Source organism: Peromyscus eremicus, chromosome 10 (assembly GCF_949786415.1).
Source record: "Peromyscus eremicus chromosome 10, PerEre_H2_v1, whole genome shotgun sequence".
Taxonomy (NCBI): Eukaryota; Metazoa; Chordata; class Mammalia; order Rodentia; family Cricetidae; genus Peromyscus; species Peromyscus eremicus.
In genome coordinates this window covers 83,915,696-83,934,089 of record NC_081426.1, presented here as the reverse complement: position 1 = coordinate 83,934,089, position 18,394 = coordinate 83,915,696, and the positions used below count along the sequence as shown (strand labels likewise).

Genomic DNA, 18,394 nt, shown 5'->3' with positions numbered 1-18,394 from the left:
TCGTTTCCACATCTCATCTCTTCAGGAGTTCTGGAATTATAGCTATGCTTACTACAACCAGCTTTTTCCATAGTTCTGGGGATTAAGCTCAGGTTATCAGGACTGCACTGCAAATGCTTTTATCTAATGAACCATCTCCCCAGCCCTGCTTTTCTTTTACAATCCTGTGAATGTATGCGGGTGACTGGGTGGCTGGGTGGTTGGGTGGCTGGGTGGCTGGAGATAGATGATAGATACATAGATACATAGATACATAGATAATTAGAAGTGTGCACTGTGTTTTAGGTACTGGAAAACAAAGACTATTCGGGGGAAATGCCTTTACTCTTTAAAAAAAAAAAAAAAGCCCAAAAGATGTGGTTTCTAAAAAGAGGGACTCCACTGCTATTGGATTTACCCTTACAGAGTTAACATAGGTTGACCTATGCGAAGCTGGCTTTTATGTAGGTCAAAGAGATGAAATATCAGCCAATTCACAATACAAAGAACTAAGCAGGGGCCACTGTGGGAGTGGAGGAAGCCCTGAGTGCGTGAGGTCATGAACGAATGTGTGTGGTTGACATGAGTCCAGAGAGAAACAGCAAAGCCTTCCTCCTGGAGTGAGCTTCAGAGAAGACAGCAAATCCTTCCTCGGGGTCCAAATGTGGGTACTGATAGATAGTGTGTGCAGAAAATGTCCATGTTAGCTTTCTTCCCTCAGATATTTACAGCCTGAAGACCATTCCCCTACAGAGACTGCTCCTACTGAGATTAGCTAATGTCTTGATCCAGCTGTATACAGTAACTCTGCCTCCTCATTTATGCGTACGCAATAACCCTGCCTTCTTATTCAGCTGTATATCATAATTCTGCCTCCTTGTTTATCTCTGTGTAATAACCCCACTTCCTCCTTCAGCGGCATGCAATAACCTCCCCTCTCTCTTCAACTCTGTATGATAAACACTCTGCAGAGACAAGGTGCTGTGGTTTCTCCATCAGACAGCCCAGGGCACCTGATCCCACTGCATCCGCATGGCATATTTCTGTCTTTTCTTCACTCCCTCATTGCTCTGAGTCAGGCCAAGTCCCTGGAGTCACGCAAGGACTCAGTAGTCAACATAACCAGGGTCTGGGATAGCCAGGCCACTGCGGAACTTTTCCATATGGGGCTTTCTCCATATATTGTTTTCATCACTTCTGCTCTGGATCACAGGGAATCCACAAACATAGGAGCCAGATGTGCAGATCCTTACACCTCACTGTGTATTTGTACTATTGTGTGTGTTCTGTCAGTCCCTCTAGCAGTCATTCTATGCTTCCTTCTGACGACAAACACAAAACCTGTATCTTCCCACCGTGAGCATCCTTACGTCCCTACATGTACAAAATAATACCTTTATTTATAGCCTTCAGCATTCCTCCTCTTTCCCAAAAATATGGCCCCAAGACCCCGCCTTCTCCATCATCTTATGTTGGATCCACAGCTAAAAAAAGCAAAAAGATCACATGTATTACGATATAGAGCACCAGTTAGCTATAGCTGCGTTACAGATTGCCCCCAAAATGTAGCGGCTTAAAACAAGCATTGTGGGTGGGTTAGAAGCAGCTGACCCAGGTGGGTTGGCTCAGGATGTCTTTGGAGGTAACTGTTACGTTGTCTGGGACAGCAGTCACCTGAAGGCTTGGCAGCAACGTGTCTGGGAAGGTGGAACTGTTTGCTGCTGTGTTGAGGAGTCAGAGTTTTTTTGTTCGTTTGTTGTTGTTGTTGTTGTTATCTAGTTTTCACGGAGAGGCTACTGTCCTCGTGATCTGGCAGTTGACTTTCTTAAGACAAGTGCTCGAAGATGAAGCAAAAGCAAGGTGAGAAGCCCAAGGTATGTTATGGGCTAGCCTTAGAAACCACTTCCCGCCTTTCTACAGTGTCCTGGTGCTTATTGCATCGACTCTAATCTGTATAGGAGGTGATTAGAAAAAGGTGTGAGTGCCAGGAGGAAAGACTCACTTGGCACCATCTCGACCAGCACAGAGAGCCATTATTGTCTCCATTTCACAGATGGGAAACATCATGGCATCCATAAGAAAGTGGGAGAGAGTGACAGGAAATGACACACTTTGACTATTAAGTCCCGCCCTAATACTGTGTCTCCTCCTCTGGTGTGGTGGCATACTATAGATCGTGGCTTTGAATTGTTATGTTACTGTTAAATGAATATTTGAATTTTTGCCTATCCATGTGTGGTAGTCACATTTTTACTTGTCACCCTGACACAACTTAGAGACCACCTGGGACGAGTCTCAATGAGAACTCATCTGCATTGAGTTGGTCTACAGGCATGTCTCTGGGGGATTGTCTTAATTATGTTAACTAAAGCAGGAAGACCCATCCCACTACGAGTGGCAGCATTCCCTAGGCAGGGGGTCCTGGGCTGTATAAAGTGGCGCTAAAGCACAAGCCTCAAGCAAGACGCAGTAAGCCAGCATGCAGGTATTTCTGTTTCCGCTTCACTATGGATTTAACAATAGTGACGTAACCATAGTGACATAAGTAGCTGTTTTAAGTGCTTAATGCCTTGACGCCTCTGCAGTGATGGGCTATAACCCGGAACTGTGAGCTAAAGTAAACCCTGTCTCCCCCAGGTTGCTTTTGTCACAGCAGCAGGAATGGAACTAGACCACCAAGGTTGGTCCCCACTCGCTGGCACTTGCAGGGAGTGGAGGCTTTAGAAGTTGGGGCCCAGTGGGCATCGTCTGGGATCAGGAGGTTGTGGGACCCTGGTCTCTTTCTTCTGATCTTTCTTTTGCTTTTCGACACTGCTTTGCTCCACCACATGTCCTGGTCACAATAAGCTGCTCACCGAAGGCCTAACAGCAACGGAGCCAGCCAACCCTGGCCCTCCAAAACTGTGTAGGGATTCCTTATGAGTTGATTACGTCGGGTTTTGGTTACAGTGGTGCCAAGTGCCTAGCTACGTGTATATATGTACGTGTATATATCCTTTAAATAGTGACCCTGAAGGCCACAGACAGCACCAATTGGCAAAGGGCACTCACAGTGAAGGTGTGGCTGTCTCCATTAGTAGGAAGCATGGTTGCTGGGGGGCTAACTTGTCATGCACTTCTATGATGAATTATATTATACACATTCAATATTATAGTTTCAGCAAAAGAAAATTGTACGAAAAAAGAATAATTAAAAGTACCAGACAAATGACTGACTGAATCAAACGGGCCCTCAAAGATGGGGTTGGGGAAGTGAACTGAGGTTTAGCACACCAATCCTTTTTAGAGTTAATTCACAGTAGATTCCCAAATCTGATCCGCTCATACCCCTCCCCTTCCGCCTCCCTCTGGTTTTTCTTTCATCATTCTTCCCAGTCAGGTCAAGTACCCCAACCAGAAAGGGCCTGAATTTAAGTGTGTAGTGAACTCTGTCTTTGCTTACAACAGCAGGGTGTATATTGCTCCTGAGTTTAAATTTGGTTTTGTTTAAATAAACTGCATACGTATGCAATGTTAAAAAACATGCACACTTATTTATTTATAAGTATCTGAGAATCTTTATTCTAAACTAGCAGAAAAGCACATATAAATAAGGGTCTATTTTCTTCCAAGACAGTGAATATTTTTATACTATTATGGTGATTCTAAAAATAGAACTTTAAAAAATTTTTTTTTTCAAGACAGGGTTTCTCTGTGTAGCCTTGGCTGTCCTGGAACAGAGATTCCCCTGCCTCTGCCTCCTGAGTGCAGGCATTAAAGGCATGCACCACCACCACCTGGTGCACTTTCATATATCACTTTTATATTGTTGAAAATCTTTAAAGAACACTGCTTTTAACTTTTTAAATTTTTAGTCTGAATGGAAGATTGACTCATAAATATAATCAGAGAGATGCAGGTGTGGTGATATTTTATTTGTGCTCTAACAAATAAAGCTTGCCTGAAAATCAGAAGGAGGAGCTAGCCACGGGTTAACCATGGAGGTCTGGAGGTCTGTACAGACAGACAGGAAGTGATAGATCTGGGTGCAGAGAGGAAGTGATAAGATGGGGTGGAGAGAGGAGCTCACTCTCTTGGCAGAGGATTTTGTAGGGGTAAGAACTAGTGGCTGGCTGCTCTGTCTCTCTGATCTTTCAGCTTTTACCCCAATATCGGGCTCTGGGTTTTTAATTAATATGACCATTTAGCAATTTGTGTTACAGGCAGGATTAGGTATAGTGGAAGCCTTTAGAAGTGTGGGGCCCACCACTGGAGGGGACCATGTTTAGGCATATATTTGATCCAGTTCCATTCAGGATGAGCAGTATCTTGGTGTCTTAGTCACTGTTCTACTGCTGTGAAGAGACACCATGACCAAGGCAGCTCTTACAGAAGCCAGCATTTAATTGGGGCTGGCTTACAGTTTCAGAGGCTCAGTTCATTATCATCATGTCAGGGAGCGGGGTAGCAGGCATGGCAGGCGTGGTGCTGGAGAAGCAGTAGGAAGCTACATCCTGATCCACAGGCTAAGAGAAAGAAAAAGAAAAACTCTGGGCTGGGTGTGAGCTTTTGAAAACCTCAAAGCAAAAGAAAGAAAGAAAGAAAGAAAGAAAGAAAGAAAGAAAGGAAGGAAGGAAGGAAGGAAGAAAGAAAGAAAGAAAGAAAGAAAGAAAGAAAGAAAGAAAGAAAGAAAGAAAGAAAGAAAGAAAGAAAGAAAACCTCAAAGTCCACCCCCAGGGACACACTTCCTCCAAAAGGCCACACCTCCTAACTCTTTTAATGCTATCAAAAAGTTCTATTCCCCAGTGACTAAACATTCAAATATATGAGCCTATGGGGGCCATTCTTAGTCAAACCACCACACTTGACTGAGCATCACCCTAGGTGAAGCCCACTCCTTTGAAATGGGACTCTTCTGTCAGTTGGCCAGGGAACTTAAACTCCACCACTGTGCCTTGGGCTTCCAAAGGCATCCCACCTACCTGTCTGGAGCCTAAACCAGAGAAAGTGTGAGACCAGAGACATGAGTATCCACCAGAAACGGTCTTCAGGGTTCCTTAGGGAACCCGTACAAGCAACAGGCTGCGTGCATTCCCAAGGGGACTGCTGCTGGCAGCCACTGCATACCAGGTCCCCCTGAGAAAAGGAACCTGATGAGTTTAACTGGCTCCAGAGGAATGCTGCTTAATAGTTAATTGATTATCTGATTATAGATTACAGATTCCCTTGTATTACACTCACCAGTAATCCATAAGTACTAAACGGCTACAAACCTCCTTACAAACCCTAGAGTTGTGCCTTCTCCAGGATGTCGTGGAAATGGTCATTCCTTATACAGCCTTTCAGACTGGTGGTTTGAAAGAAAATGGCCTCCAAAGGGAGTGACACTATTAGGAGGTGTGGCCTTGTTGAAGGAAGTGTGTCACTGTGGGGGTGGGCTTTGAGGTCTTTTTCTCAAGCTTCACTCAGTGTGACAGTCAGTCAACTTCCTGTTGCCTACAAGATGTAGTAGCACTCTCAGCTCCAGCACCACGTCCGCCTGCACACCACCATGCTCCCCACCATGATGATAATGGACTAAACCTCTGATACTATAAGCAAGCAACCCCAATTAAATGTTTTCTTTATAAGCATTGCTGTGGTCATGGTGTCTCTTCACAGCAATAAAAACCTAACTAAGACACAGACTAAGGGTATATGTGGCACTTCCTTTTAAATCTTTCAATAGCTGACTAACTTGAGATAGAAAGACAGCCAGGAAGATGGCTCAGGGGGTAAAGACACTTTTGGAGCTAAACCTGATGATCTGAGTTTAATCCCTAGGACTCACAGAGAGGATGGAGAGAACAGATTCATCTAAGTTGTCTTCTGACCTCCGCATGCATGCCATGGCATACACACTCCCACGTGGATATAAATAAATACATTCATACATTGTGTAAGAGGAAAAAGAAGTCACTGGGGAGATTGCCCAGCAGTTAAGAGTTCTGAACTGCTCTTGCAAAGGACCTGGGTTCCATTCCCGACATCCACATGATGGCTCAAGACCACCTGCAACTCCAGTTCCAGGGGATCCAGTGTCCCCTCCTGCCTTATTAGGGTGGTGCACACACACGGTATACATACGTACATGCGGGTAAAACAACTTCTACACATATAATAAAAAATAAAGTATTTTTAAAAGAGCAACTTAAGAATCCTTTATTACCAGCCAACCAGGTAGCTCAGGCTTTGTGCTTGGCAGCACTGAGTTTATTCATTCATTTATTTATTTATTTATTTATTTATTTATTTATTTATTTATTTACTTACTTACTTACTTACTTACTTTTAATCTTTGTCATTTTACAGACAAAAAAAAAGATTTCCATTTTGAAGGTTTGAGATGGGGCTGGAGAGATGGCTCAGCCGTTACAGGCTAGACTCACAGACAAACAGACAAGGTTTAAGGTGGTTGTTTGGTTGGTTTCCTTGATTGCTGTCCACTGTGTTGTTGAAGAGGGTCTCTCTCTGAATCCAGAGCACACCAGTTGCAGCTAGTCTAATGGCCGGCTTGCTTTTGACATCCAGTGTTTCTGACTCTCAGGCACTGGGATTAGAATGGCCTCTATACCTGTCTACTTCTAAGTGGATTCTGGGGATTCTAACACTGGGCCTCACACTTGTATAGAAAATGCTTTTTCCACTGAGCCATCTCCCCAGCCCCATATTTTCTTTGTAAATTCCGTGTTTATATCATTTACCTATCTCTGAGGGAGTATTTTACCTCTTTCTTTTCTTTTCTTTTTCTTTTTGTTTTTCAAGACAAGGTTCCTCTGTGTAGCTTTGGAGCCTGTCCTGGAACTCCCTCTGTACACCAGGCTGGCCTCGAACTCACAGAGATCCTCCTGCCTCTGCGTCCCAAGTGCTGTGATTAAAGGCATACACCACTACCACCACCACTCTGCTAAAATCTATTTTCAGCATTTTGTTTTGTTTTTCAAGACCATTTTACTTATTTCTTGAGCAACAGGAATTTTTGTGCATGCAGGGTATCAACCATTGCTCTGCATAGAGTGTATTTGTGGAGGCAAACCGTCCATGGTGTGAGGACACTAAAATGTATCTCATTGTTCCATGTTCCATACGAGGCTGGTCCCAGTTCCTTCTTTCTTCTTTCTTTCGCGCCTCCTGCTCTTATTACAACCCAGTAAATGTCTTTATACAGGAGCTGTCTCCTACAGCTGCAGTAGGCTAAGGGGCTGTGGAGCAGGCGTCATCTGCTATGACATTGTTAACCCTTAATTAGTTAAAGGAACTGGAATTCAGAAAGGCTGCCTGGTTGGTAAGCAGTGGAACTGGGCATCACTGTCCATGATCCCACCCCACGGTCATCATCACTGTCAGAACACTCAAATGGCCTAGCGCAGTGGATCTCAACCTTCCGAATGCTGTGACCCTTCAGTACAGTTCCTCATGCTGTGGTGACCCCCAGCCGTAAAATTAGTTTGTTGCTACTTCATAACTGTAAATTTGCTACTGATATGAATTGTTACATAAATATCTGGCATGCAGGCTATCTAATACATGACCCCAAAAAGGTCATGACCCACATGTTGGAGTCACTGTCATAGACACTCTGGAGAATATGGAATTCATCATGGAAATTTGAGGTCTACACTAGACACTGCTGAGTTTATTCCCTGGACAGCACCCAAACCCGGTAACTAATGAAATCTTTTTGTTTTTTATGTGTATGGGCATTTTACTTACAGGAATGTCTGTGTACCAAGTGTGTACCTGATGCCCAAGGAATCCAGAAGAGGATGAATCCTTGGGAACTGGAGTCACAGACAGTTGTGAGCTTTGAGTCCTGGGATTTGAACTCAGGGACTCTGGAAGAGCAGCCAGTCCTCTTAACTGCTAAGCCACCCCTCCAGCCCCTGTCTGAATCTGAATCTAATGGAATCTTAAAGATTACTATATAGTTGATTTTTTTCCTTCTTGCTGCCTATTACTTTCTCCTATGAAATCATTTCCTAAATAAAATTGTCACTGCAGAAATTAAATTAGCAATTAAAAATAAATGAACTACTTATAGGCTCTAGGAACGTTTTCGAGAACTAAAGTGTTATTCAGTTAGCAAGCTAAAAATTGCATAATTTTATTCATGTTCACAATTTTCTGGAGGTGTTATCAACAGTTTCATGTAGTTTTAAAATATTAGGAAGGTAATGCATGATACCATCTTTTGCACAAAAGCAAGTCTATAACAAAGACCCAGCATGATAAGACTGATTACAATCTTTTAAGATGAGAAAAAAATGTCATTATGCCCTTCCAATTATGATTTGATGAAATAAATCAGTGAAGGCATTAATATTCCCATGTGAAATAACCATAAAACAAACTATTGCTTGAATCAAGTGATAAAACAAGCTTTCTATTAAAAGTTTAGGGTTGGGAATTTGGCTCAGAGGTAGGAACTTTTTTTTTTTTTGATTTTTCGAGACAGGGTTTCTCTGTGTAGCTTTGCGCCTTTTCCTGGAACTCACTTGGTAGCCCAGGCTGGCCTCGAACTCACAGAGATCTGCCTGGCTCTGCCTCCCGAGTGCTGGGATTAAAGGCATGTGCGCCGGGCAGAACTTTCTTATCTGTACAAGCCCCTGTGTTCAATTCCCAATGCAATGGGCAGAGCATGACCCAAACAAGCAAACTATAAACAAAATACCTTAATAAATATAACAGACCTCAAAAGGAAGACTCAGTCCTCTCACACCTTCACTGTATCTTACACCTTAGCTACTTCTTCGCTTTTTTTTTTTTTTTTGGTTTTTCGAGACAGGGTTTCTCTGTGTAGCTTTGCGCCTTTTCCTGGAACTCACTTGGTAGCCCAGGCTGGCCTCGAACTCACAGAGATCCGCCTGGCTCTGCCTCCCGAGTGCTGGGATTAAAGGTGTGCGCCACCACCGCCCGGCTTTGTTTTTTTTAAGACAGTTTCTCACTGTGTAACCCTGGCTGGCCTGGAACTCAGTATATACCAGGCTGGCCTCGAACTCACAGACCTCTGCCTGCCCGATTCCTGAGTGCTGGGATTAAAGTTGTGCACCACCACACCTGGTTCAGCTTCTTAAAACCTATCTTGGGGATGGAGCATTTATTAAGAGAGATGGCTGCTCTTCCAGAAGACCTGGGTTCCAATCCCAGCACCCACATGGTGGCTTACAACTGTCAGTCATCTGTAACCCCAGTTCTAGGGGTTCTAACACCCTCTTCTGGCTTCCACAGGTACCAGGCATGCATGTGTACACAAACGTGTATACAAAACACCCATACACAGACAATAAAAAATAAGTAGTTTTAAAAACCTATTTAGGGCTGGAGAGATGCTCAGTGGCTAAGAGCACTGACTGCTCTTCCAGAGGTCCTGAGTTCAATTCCCAGCAACCACATGGTGGCTCACAACCATCTGTAATGAGATCGGATGCCCTCTTCTGGCATGCAGGGATACATGGCAGCAGAACGCTGGATACGTGATAAATAAATAAATCTTAAACAAAACAAAACAAAAGAAAAACCTATTTAAAGGCCAGATGGTGGTGGCACACGCCTTTAATCCCAGCACTTGGGAGGCAGAGCCAGGCAGATCTCAGTGAGTTCAAGGCCAGCCTGGTCTACAGAGTGAGATCCAGGACAGGTACCAAAACAACATGGAGAAACCCTGTCTTGAAAAACCAAACAAAAAAAAAAAATCTATTTTAAAGTGGTCACTTTGCAAATATTTAGTCTATGTTGTGCCTCATGAGTTGGTTTGACTTTTTGTCGTTTTCCAAATCTAAGTGTTGTCCTTCATTTGACTGTTCATGCCCTAAAGATTCAGAATAGTCCTTTCTCCATGTTCCTAGAGAGATGTAATTTCCTTATAATTAACTGTTTATTGTGCCCTAAACGTCTTTTTAAAGACTTTAAAGTATTTCTGCCACTGTGTTATTCATGGTATGACTTTATAATGTCCTTTCTATGTGGGAGTGAAGGATGTCTGAAAGGACAAAATTAAACAGTTTGGCTTGCATATCTTAAATGGCTTGACTTATGATTCTAGAATCTGGTAATTCTTTCATTCCTTAAAGTAGAGCACATGGTTCAATGTGATGGGCAGAGTAGAGAAGATTAGTTTAAAGATAGGGTTGTTGTGGAATATTCTTTTAACTAGGCAAAGAGGTGCTACATTTGTTTATGCTGCAGAATGTTACTTTAACAGTGTAGAGGTGTGTTACTTTTGTTTATGCTGCATCTGTTCAATTATGTAAAGATGTGTTACACTTGTTTCACTTGGTCTGCCTAAGGCACCTGATTGGTCTAATAAAAAAACTGACCGGTCAATAGCTAGGCAGGAGAAAGGATAGGTAGGGCCAGCGGGCAGAGAGAATAAAGAGGAGACATCTAGGCTCAGGAAGGAATGGGAAAGGAAGGAGGAGAGAAAGAGGAACTCACTGAGGACAAGAAGTCAGGCAGCAGCCAGCCAGTCAGACACAAGGAGTAGTGAAAGTAAGGTATACAGAAAGAAAAGGTAAAAAGCTCTGAGGCAAAAGGTAGGAAGAGAGAAACAGGTTAAAAGTTAAAAGAGCTAGCCAGAAATGAGCCTAAGCTAGGTCGAGCATTAAAACTAATAATAAAAGTCTCCGTGTCATGATTTGGGAGCTGGTTGGTGGCCTAAAAGAAAAAGCCTATACACAGGGTTTCATAGCTGGCTGGCCTGCATCTCCCAGGGTGGGATGCTCCAGCTGAGACCTGAGGTTAGTTTCTGATCCCCCTGCCTCCACTCTTTGAACATTGGGCTTACAAGCATTTGCCAAGAGACATGGTTTTATGTGGTGCTGGGGATAGAACCAGGGCTTGAGGTGTGCTACGCAAAGCCCTCTACCAAACTAGCTACAGCCCCAGCTCGGGGTTGGTTAGTTTAAAGTTACTTTCCTTTTAACCAGGAACAGGGGAACAAAGTAATAGAACAACCACCACCGCCAAGGGATTGCTTCCTATCAGCTTACTTCGGCTCCTTATCAAGGGGAGGCGTGAGGATTGGAGCAGGGGAAAATGTGTCAACTGGAATTGGTCTTTTTTTGGAGAAATGGCTATTTATTATGTCTCTCCTGGAGTCTCAAAAGGTCTGAGAACAATCTAGTTTCAGTGTGGTGGCACATTCTTGAGTAAGAATGCCTCCACTTTGATTTTTAGTTCAACTGGGTACAGTCCGAGCCTGGCCTGAAACAAAATTCAGTAAGTTGAGTAACAGGCAACCATGTAGGAGAGGAGGATGGGGGCAAGTGTGGAAACAATCAATTCCTCTACAAGAACCAATGTAAACAAAATTTCTATTGGAGGAAATATAACGTGTTACTCTCAGAGGGCCAAGTCTAGTCACTCCATAGCAGTGGCCATTTAGTTTCAAGTTTCCCGGCAGGCTGGGTCCAGATGGAAGAAAACCAATCCAAGTGACTAGCAAAGCCTTCAGCCAGATCTACACAAAACAATTTTGTATAACCCAGATTCATCATCTTTGATGGGTCAGTAGAACAATAAGGAGACAGGTTTTGTTTGTTTTCATTGTTGTTTATTATATACCTTGTAGCATTTGTGTAGTGAAGAATGACTTAGCTCAGCCTGGCAGTGGTGGCCCACGCCTTTAATCCCAGCACCTGGAAGACAGATCTCTGTGAGTTCAAAGCCAGCCTGGGCTATAAAGCAAGTTTCAGGACTGTAGCTAGAGTTTTCCTGCCTGGCCCACAGTCAGGACAAATCTCTCTCACCTGCCAGTCCCACAGCCGCTCAAACCCGACCAAGTAAACACAGAGACTTATATTGGTTACAAACTGTATGGCCGTGGCAGGCTTCTTGCTAACTGTTCTTACAGCTTAAATTAATCCATTTCCATTAATCTATACCTTGCCACATGGCTCGTGGCTTACCGGCATCTTCACATGCTGTTTGTCATCATGGCGGCTGGCAGTGTCTCTCTGACTCAGCCTTCCACTTCCCAGCTTTATTCTCCTCCTTGTCCTGCCTACACTTCCTGCCTAGCCAATGGCCAATCAGTGTTTTATTTATTGACTAATTAGCAACACATTTGCCATACAGAACATCCCACAGCACAGGACAGCCAGGACACACAGAGAAAACCTGTCTCAAAAAAACCAAAAAGCCAAACAGACAAAAAGGACAACTCTAAATAATTGTGAAGGTCAGGAGAGATGGCTCAGGAGGAAAAGATGCCTGTTGCCAACCCTGAGGACCTGAGTTTGATCCCCAGGAATGGAGGAAGGAGAGAATGGACTCCTCTCACACACACCTGCACACAAAATAAATAAATAATTTTGAATGTCACTACTGGGGCTGGAGAGATGGCTCAGAGGTTAAGAGCACTTACTGCTCTTGCAGAAGACCTGGGTTCAGTTCCCAGCAACCAAAGTGGCTCACAGCCCATCTATAATTCCAGTTACAGGGGGTTGGACATCCTCTCCAGACTGTAGGCTGAGGTTTGCACATGGTACACCAACAATTGTGCAGGCAAGACACTCATACACATAAAATAAATACACCTTTTAAAAAGTCAATACTTGAATCCACTGGCCCTCAACCTTCCTAATGCTGAGGCCCTTTAATACAGTTCCTCATGTTGTGATGACCCCCAACCATAAAATTATTTGTGTTGCCACTTCATAACTGTAATTTTGCTGTTATGAGTAGTAATGTAATATCTGATATACAGGCTATCTGATATATAACCCCTGTTAAAGGGTTCTTCAATTCCCAAAGGGGTCGCAACCCCATAGGTTGAGAAGCACTGCGTTAATCTCCCTTGACGTGTTCTAGTAACACAATTGCTTCTATTTGGTATTCAAGGTCTACGTTCTTGCTGGCAGTATTCACAATGTTTTCACACAATGTTAAGAGTGCTCCCTACCCCCAGTGTGTTTCAGCACTTCCTCAGCACCAGCTGGGCACCCAGCAGTTACACTCGGTTCTCACAGTACCTGCAGTTTACCCCTGCAGATCTGGAACTCAGCCCACAGCACACCAGCATGGGTAATCCCAGGGGTTTACCCAGGGCTCTTACTAACCAGTGTGGCTATCAGTTCAGGGTTCCCAAGACTCTGCTTCAGAACTGAGGACTTGCTCCAACTCACAGAACCCAGCAAAGGCTTAGCGCCATCCTATTGTAAATGGTACAAGTTAGAAACAGCCGCACGCTTGTTTTGTGTTGTTGTTGTTGTTGTTTTGGTTTTTCTTATTGTTGTCTTCTTATTGTTGTTACTATTTTGAGATAGGGTCTCTTGTAGCCTAGGCTAGACTTAAACATGTTATATAGAGGAGGCTAGCCCTGAGCTCTTGATTCCCGGGCCTTTGCTGGGATAACAGGTCCGTGCACTATGCCCAGCTTTAGAAATAGTCTTAGTAAAGACAATCTGGATGAAGTCTGAAGGAGAGGTGGCCGCTCTGTCCCCAGGTGTGTGGCATGACCCCTCTCACATTGAGTGGCATCAACTGGGAAGCTCAATGGAGTTCACTACTAACCATGTGACTGGACTCATTCTTCGGCCCCTCTTCTCTCCCTAGAGGTAGAAGTGGGTGCTATGATGCCACTGTGAAATGCCACCCACAGGCTCATGTTTGGGGGCATTTGGTCTCTGACTGGAGGTGCTTGCTGTTTGGGAGATTATGGAACCTCTGGAGCTAGGAACCCAGCTGTGGACTTAGGTCCTGGAGATGGGTCTTGGGCTTGGCTCTGCTTCTGGTCCATTTCTTTGCTTTCTGGTCTGCTAAAGTGTGAGGAGGAGATGCCACCTGCGGCTCTCACAATTACTGACTGATACACCCCACTCTACTGACAGATACACCCCACTCTACTGACAGATACACCACACTCTACTGACAGATACACCCCACTCTACTGACAGATACACCCCATTCTACAGACAGATACACCCCACTCTACTGACTGATACACCCCACTCTACTGACTGATACACCACACTCTACTGACAGATACACCCCACTCTACAGACAGATATACCCCACTCTACTGACTGATACACCCCACTCTACTGACAGATACACCCCACTCTACTGACAGATACACCCCACTCTACTGGCTGATACACCCCACTCTACTGACAGATACACCCCACTCTACTGACAGATACACCCCACTCTACTGACAGATACACCCCACTCTACAGACAGATACACCCCACTCTACAGACAGATACACCCCACTCTACTGACTGACAGATACAACCATTCACCTGAGGAGCAGTACCCCTGAAACCGTCACCAGAATAAGTCCTCTCTCCCGTAAGTCGTTGCGTGTTTCGCTGCAGTGACAAGGGCAGCAGCTTGTTCTCGGCAGCAACAGCTCCAACCCTCCAGTTACGTTCTCAGCCTTCCTGGTGTGACAGCTCCAACCCTCCAGTTACGTTCTCAGCCTTCCTGGTGTGACAGCTCCAACCCTCCAGTTACGTTCTCAGCCTTCCTGCTGTGACAGCTCCTCTTTGAGTCCATCTAAAGTCTGTTCTGAGTCACTGCTTTGGCACAAGGTCAGACAAGGCAGGAAGGGACTTAGTGGGAATGATAAAGGACACACCTGTTGACTCCAGAGGTCACAGAGGAATGACAAAAGACTCCAGAGTTTCCAAGGGTTTTAGGAGGAACCAGAGACAAGGAGCAAACATAGATGGATGGTTCTCATTAAATCATAACATAGAGCTTAGGGACTAGCTGTGGGAGTTGGGCCATGCTCCAGGGAACATATGGACAACACAAATAGACTCTCTCCTCCTCCTCCTCCTTCTCCTCCCACTCCTCCTCCTCCTGCTCCTCCTCCTCCTCCTCTCCTCTTCCTCTTCCTCTTCTCCTCCCCTCCTCCTCCTCCTCCTCCTCCTCCTCCTCCTCTCCTCTTCCTCCTCTCCTCCTCCTCCCCTCCTCCTCCTCCTCCTCCTCCTCCCCTTCTCCTCCTCCTCCTCCTCCTCCTCCTCCTCCTCCTCCTCCTCCTTCTTGGGGAGGTCACAAAGGTGAGGACGTGGACCTGGGAGGACTGGGAAAAGAATGTGATTGGAGTTCATGATGTGAAATTCCCAATAATCAATAAAAATATTACACACACACACACACACACACACACACACACACACACACACACATTCAAGCCTCCTGAGGGGTAGGAAGAACATGATAGCAGTACCAGTGAAGACCCCCTGAACATGCAATTGGCAATGGGTACATATACCTGCTTAACACTAAAAAGTCAATATTCTGTCGGGTGGTGGTGGCCCGCATCTTTATTCCCACATTTGGGAGGCAGAGGCAGGTGGATCTCTGTGAGGCCAGCCTGGTCTAAAGAGTGAGTTCCAGGACAGCCAGGGCCACACAGAGAAACCCTGTCTTGGAAAACAAAACAAAAACAACAGCAACAACAACAAAAACCCTCAATACTCATTTGTCAATTCAAAACAGCATGTGTGATGCATTTCACATTTTAAAAATTGAAGTTATGGGGGCCTGGAGAGATGTTTCAGCAGTTAAGAGTACTGGCTGCTCTTCCAGAGGACCCAGGTTCAATTCCCAGCACCCGCATGGCAGCTCACAACTGTCTGTAACTCTGTTCCAGGGGATCAGACTCCCTCCCATACATATACCTGCAGGCAAAACACATTACAATGCACTGTGGGAGCCCACAGAGGTTTCCTAGTGAGAACTTACTCGGGATCAGAGAATCTGAGCTTGCTTTACCCAGCAGGGCACACAAAGCTGTATACATTCTGTATACAAATGTATGCGCATTTAAATATGCAAAGCCAACTAAATATATAAAGTAAAAAGTAAACCCTAACTAACTAGCTGACTAACCCTAACTGGCTGACTAACCCTTACTAGCTGACTAACACTAACTAACTGACTAACCTTTACTAGCTGACTAACACTAACTAGTTGACTAACCCTTACTAGCTGACTAACACTAACTGGCTCACTAACCCTTACTAGCTGACTAACCCTAACTGGCTGACTAACCCTTACTAGTTGACTAACACTAACTGGCTGACTAACCCTTACTAGCTGACTAACACTAACTAACTGACTAACCCTTACTAGCTGACTAACACTAACTGACTAACCCTTACTAGCTGACTAACACTAACTAACTGACTAACCCTTACTAGCTGACTAACACTAACTAACTGACTAACCCTTACTAGCTGACTAACACTAACTGACTAACCCTTACTAGCTGACTAACACTAACTGACTAACCCTTACTAGCTGACTAACACTAACTAACTGACTAATCCTTACTAGCTGACTAACACTAACTAACTGACTAACCCTTACTAGCTGACTAACACTAACTGACTAACCCTTACTAGCTGACTAAGACTAACTGACTAACCCTTACTAGCTGACTAACGCACAGACCCTGGAGTGCGGCTGCCGTTCCACCTGGTGTCTCTGAAGAGATGCCCCATCATTTTCTGAAGGATCGGAACGTCTTCCCTGCCAGCAACGCTCAGATGACACAGTGTCTTCCATCTCACAGACGAACTGAAACTTCTCTCCTTGGTCCTGATTTTTAAAACCTGGGAAAAGATTTTATTTGGCTTAGCCTGGGTCAGACACTGACCTGTTTCTCATCTGTGTAACAAGAGGGGAAGGGAGGGGTCCCCCAAGAAGCCTGACTCAGCACGTGGCTGCAGAGAGTCTCCCCGAAACAGTGACACACTGGGCATGTGATGATGATGCCTTCCACAGAAACTTCCAGGATAGTGCCACTCCCTATGGGACAAATAAATGTATACGAGTCGATACTGTGGCAGAGAGATCGTGATTGGTGTTTAGATGTCTGGGCCCTAGAGGGATAAAAGACCTGAAATATTCAAGATGATGTCATTCAATAAAGACCTGCCCTGCCCAAAAGGCCTATGTGCTTCAGGTGATAAAGCCAGTTTTGAAATAATGCACTTCTTGTTTTTAAGTGCGAGCATGCCTATTCAGAACAAAGAGTTTCTCTTCCCAACCTTCCTTCCCACCTACAGGTGACCATGAGATTACACCCTGGATATTGGGACGGAACCAGCAGTATTGTATGCAACTATTTTTCATTTTTATTTATTTTTTATAGTATCTTTCAGGACTGGCAGGATGGCTTGGTACCTTGCCACACAAGCCTGACAACCCTAGTTTAATCCCTGGGACTCAGCTTGATCCCCGAACACAGGTAAAGGGAAATTGAGGGAACCATGCATGAAGTTGACCTCTGATCAGCATGCACACGTGCTATGGCCCAAGCAGGCATGCACATGCACACAGATGCATGCACAAACACACTCATCTGTCTCTTTCACACACAGAAATAATAAATAAAATTTAAAACAAAAAATATATATCTTTATGTATGTTATATAACACACACACACACACACACACACACACACACACACACACACACATACTTAATATACTTGAGACATGGTCTTATTTTGCATTCCAGGCTATGCTAGAGCTTGGTGTGTGGTCTAGTCTGGCCTAAAATCATGATCTTCCTGTCTCAGCCTCCCAGGCATCAAGATTATAAGCATGCATCACTGTGTCTGGCTATGTGCAACTTCTTTCAGACATCAGTTTTGTCCTCCTCTCTGCCTTCCTTTCCCCCTACCAGCCAGAGTGGGATACAATGGCCCATGTCGCAACAGCAAATTAGACTCTTGCATGGAAAGCCCACTTTGAGAACAGGTAGAATATAAAATGGCAGGAGTCTGGGCCAATGACAATCGTGGCTACACCAACTCTGGGCTGCCTGTGGCTCTGTGGGAAAGAGATTGTTATTTTAATGTCAGCAGTAGTTCCTGTCACTCTTGGAGGATCCAGGTCCTAGCAGATGTATGTACAAATGCCAGCAGCTTCTCAATGGTCTTGCTTGTATCCCTGTTTGCCGATCATACTTTCCCTGTGACTCCCTACAAAGCACAATGCATGGGCCAGAGGAAAACTTTTGGGAATCAATGCCTTCCTTTTACTATGAGGGTCTGGGGAATTGAACTCAGGTCAGCAGGTAGTAAGTGGCTTTACCCACTTCAGCCTTCTCACTGCCCACCCTCATTAAAAAACAAAACAAAAAAACCTTAACATCCATTTATAATTATATAGCAATAAGAACTGTAGCCAATACCTCAACTACCTCAATATAATTAATAGCTGCTATGTGGTAAGAAATTAGCTTTTAAGGGAAACAATTTCAAAAGAGGGGAAGAGAGGTAGGAATGGGGGTGGGTGGGCATGAGTCTGTGAGGAGTTAGGGGGAGGAAAGGGGTAGGGGATGAGTATGATCCAAATATATTGTATGAAATTCTCCAAGACAATAAAAATATTATATGCAAAAAAAAGAAATTAGCCTTTGAAATTTGGGGGA

The 18,394-nt window shown here is 44.5% G+C and overlaps 1 non-coding gene across 1 annotated transcript; it reads right to left on the bottom strand.

Annotated features, from left to right (window-relative positions):
* Nucleotides 1–4,997: 4,997 nt before the first annotated feature.
* LOC131921301 (small nucleolar RNA SNORA70) lies at nucleotides 4,998–5,131 on the bottom strand. Its single transcript, XR_009381931.1, has one exon. It is a non-coding gene; the product is annotated as a small nucleolar RNA SNORA70 (small nucleolar RNA).
* Nucleotides 5,132–18,394: the final 13,263 nt, after the last annotated feature.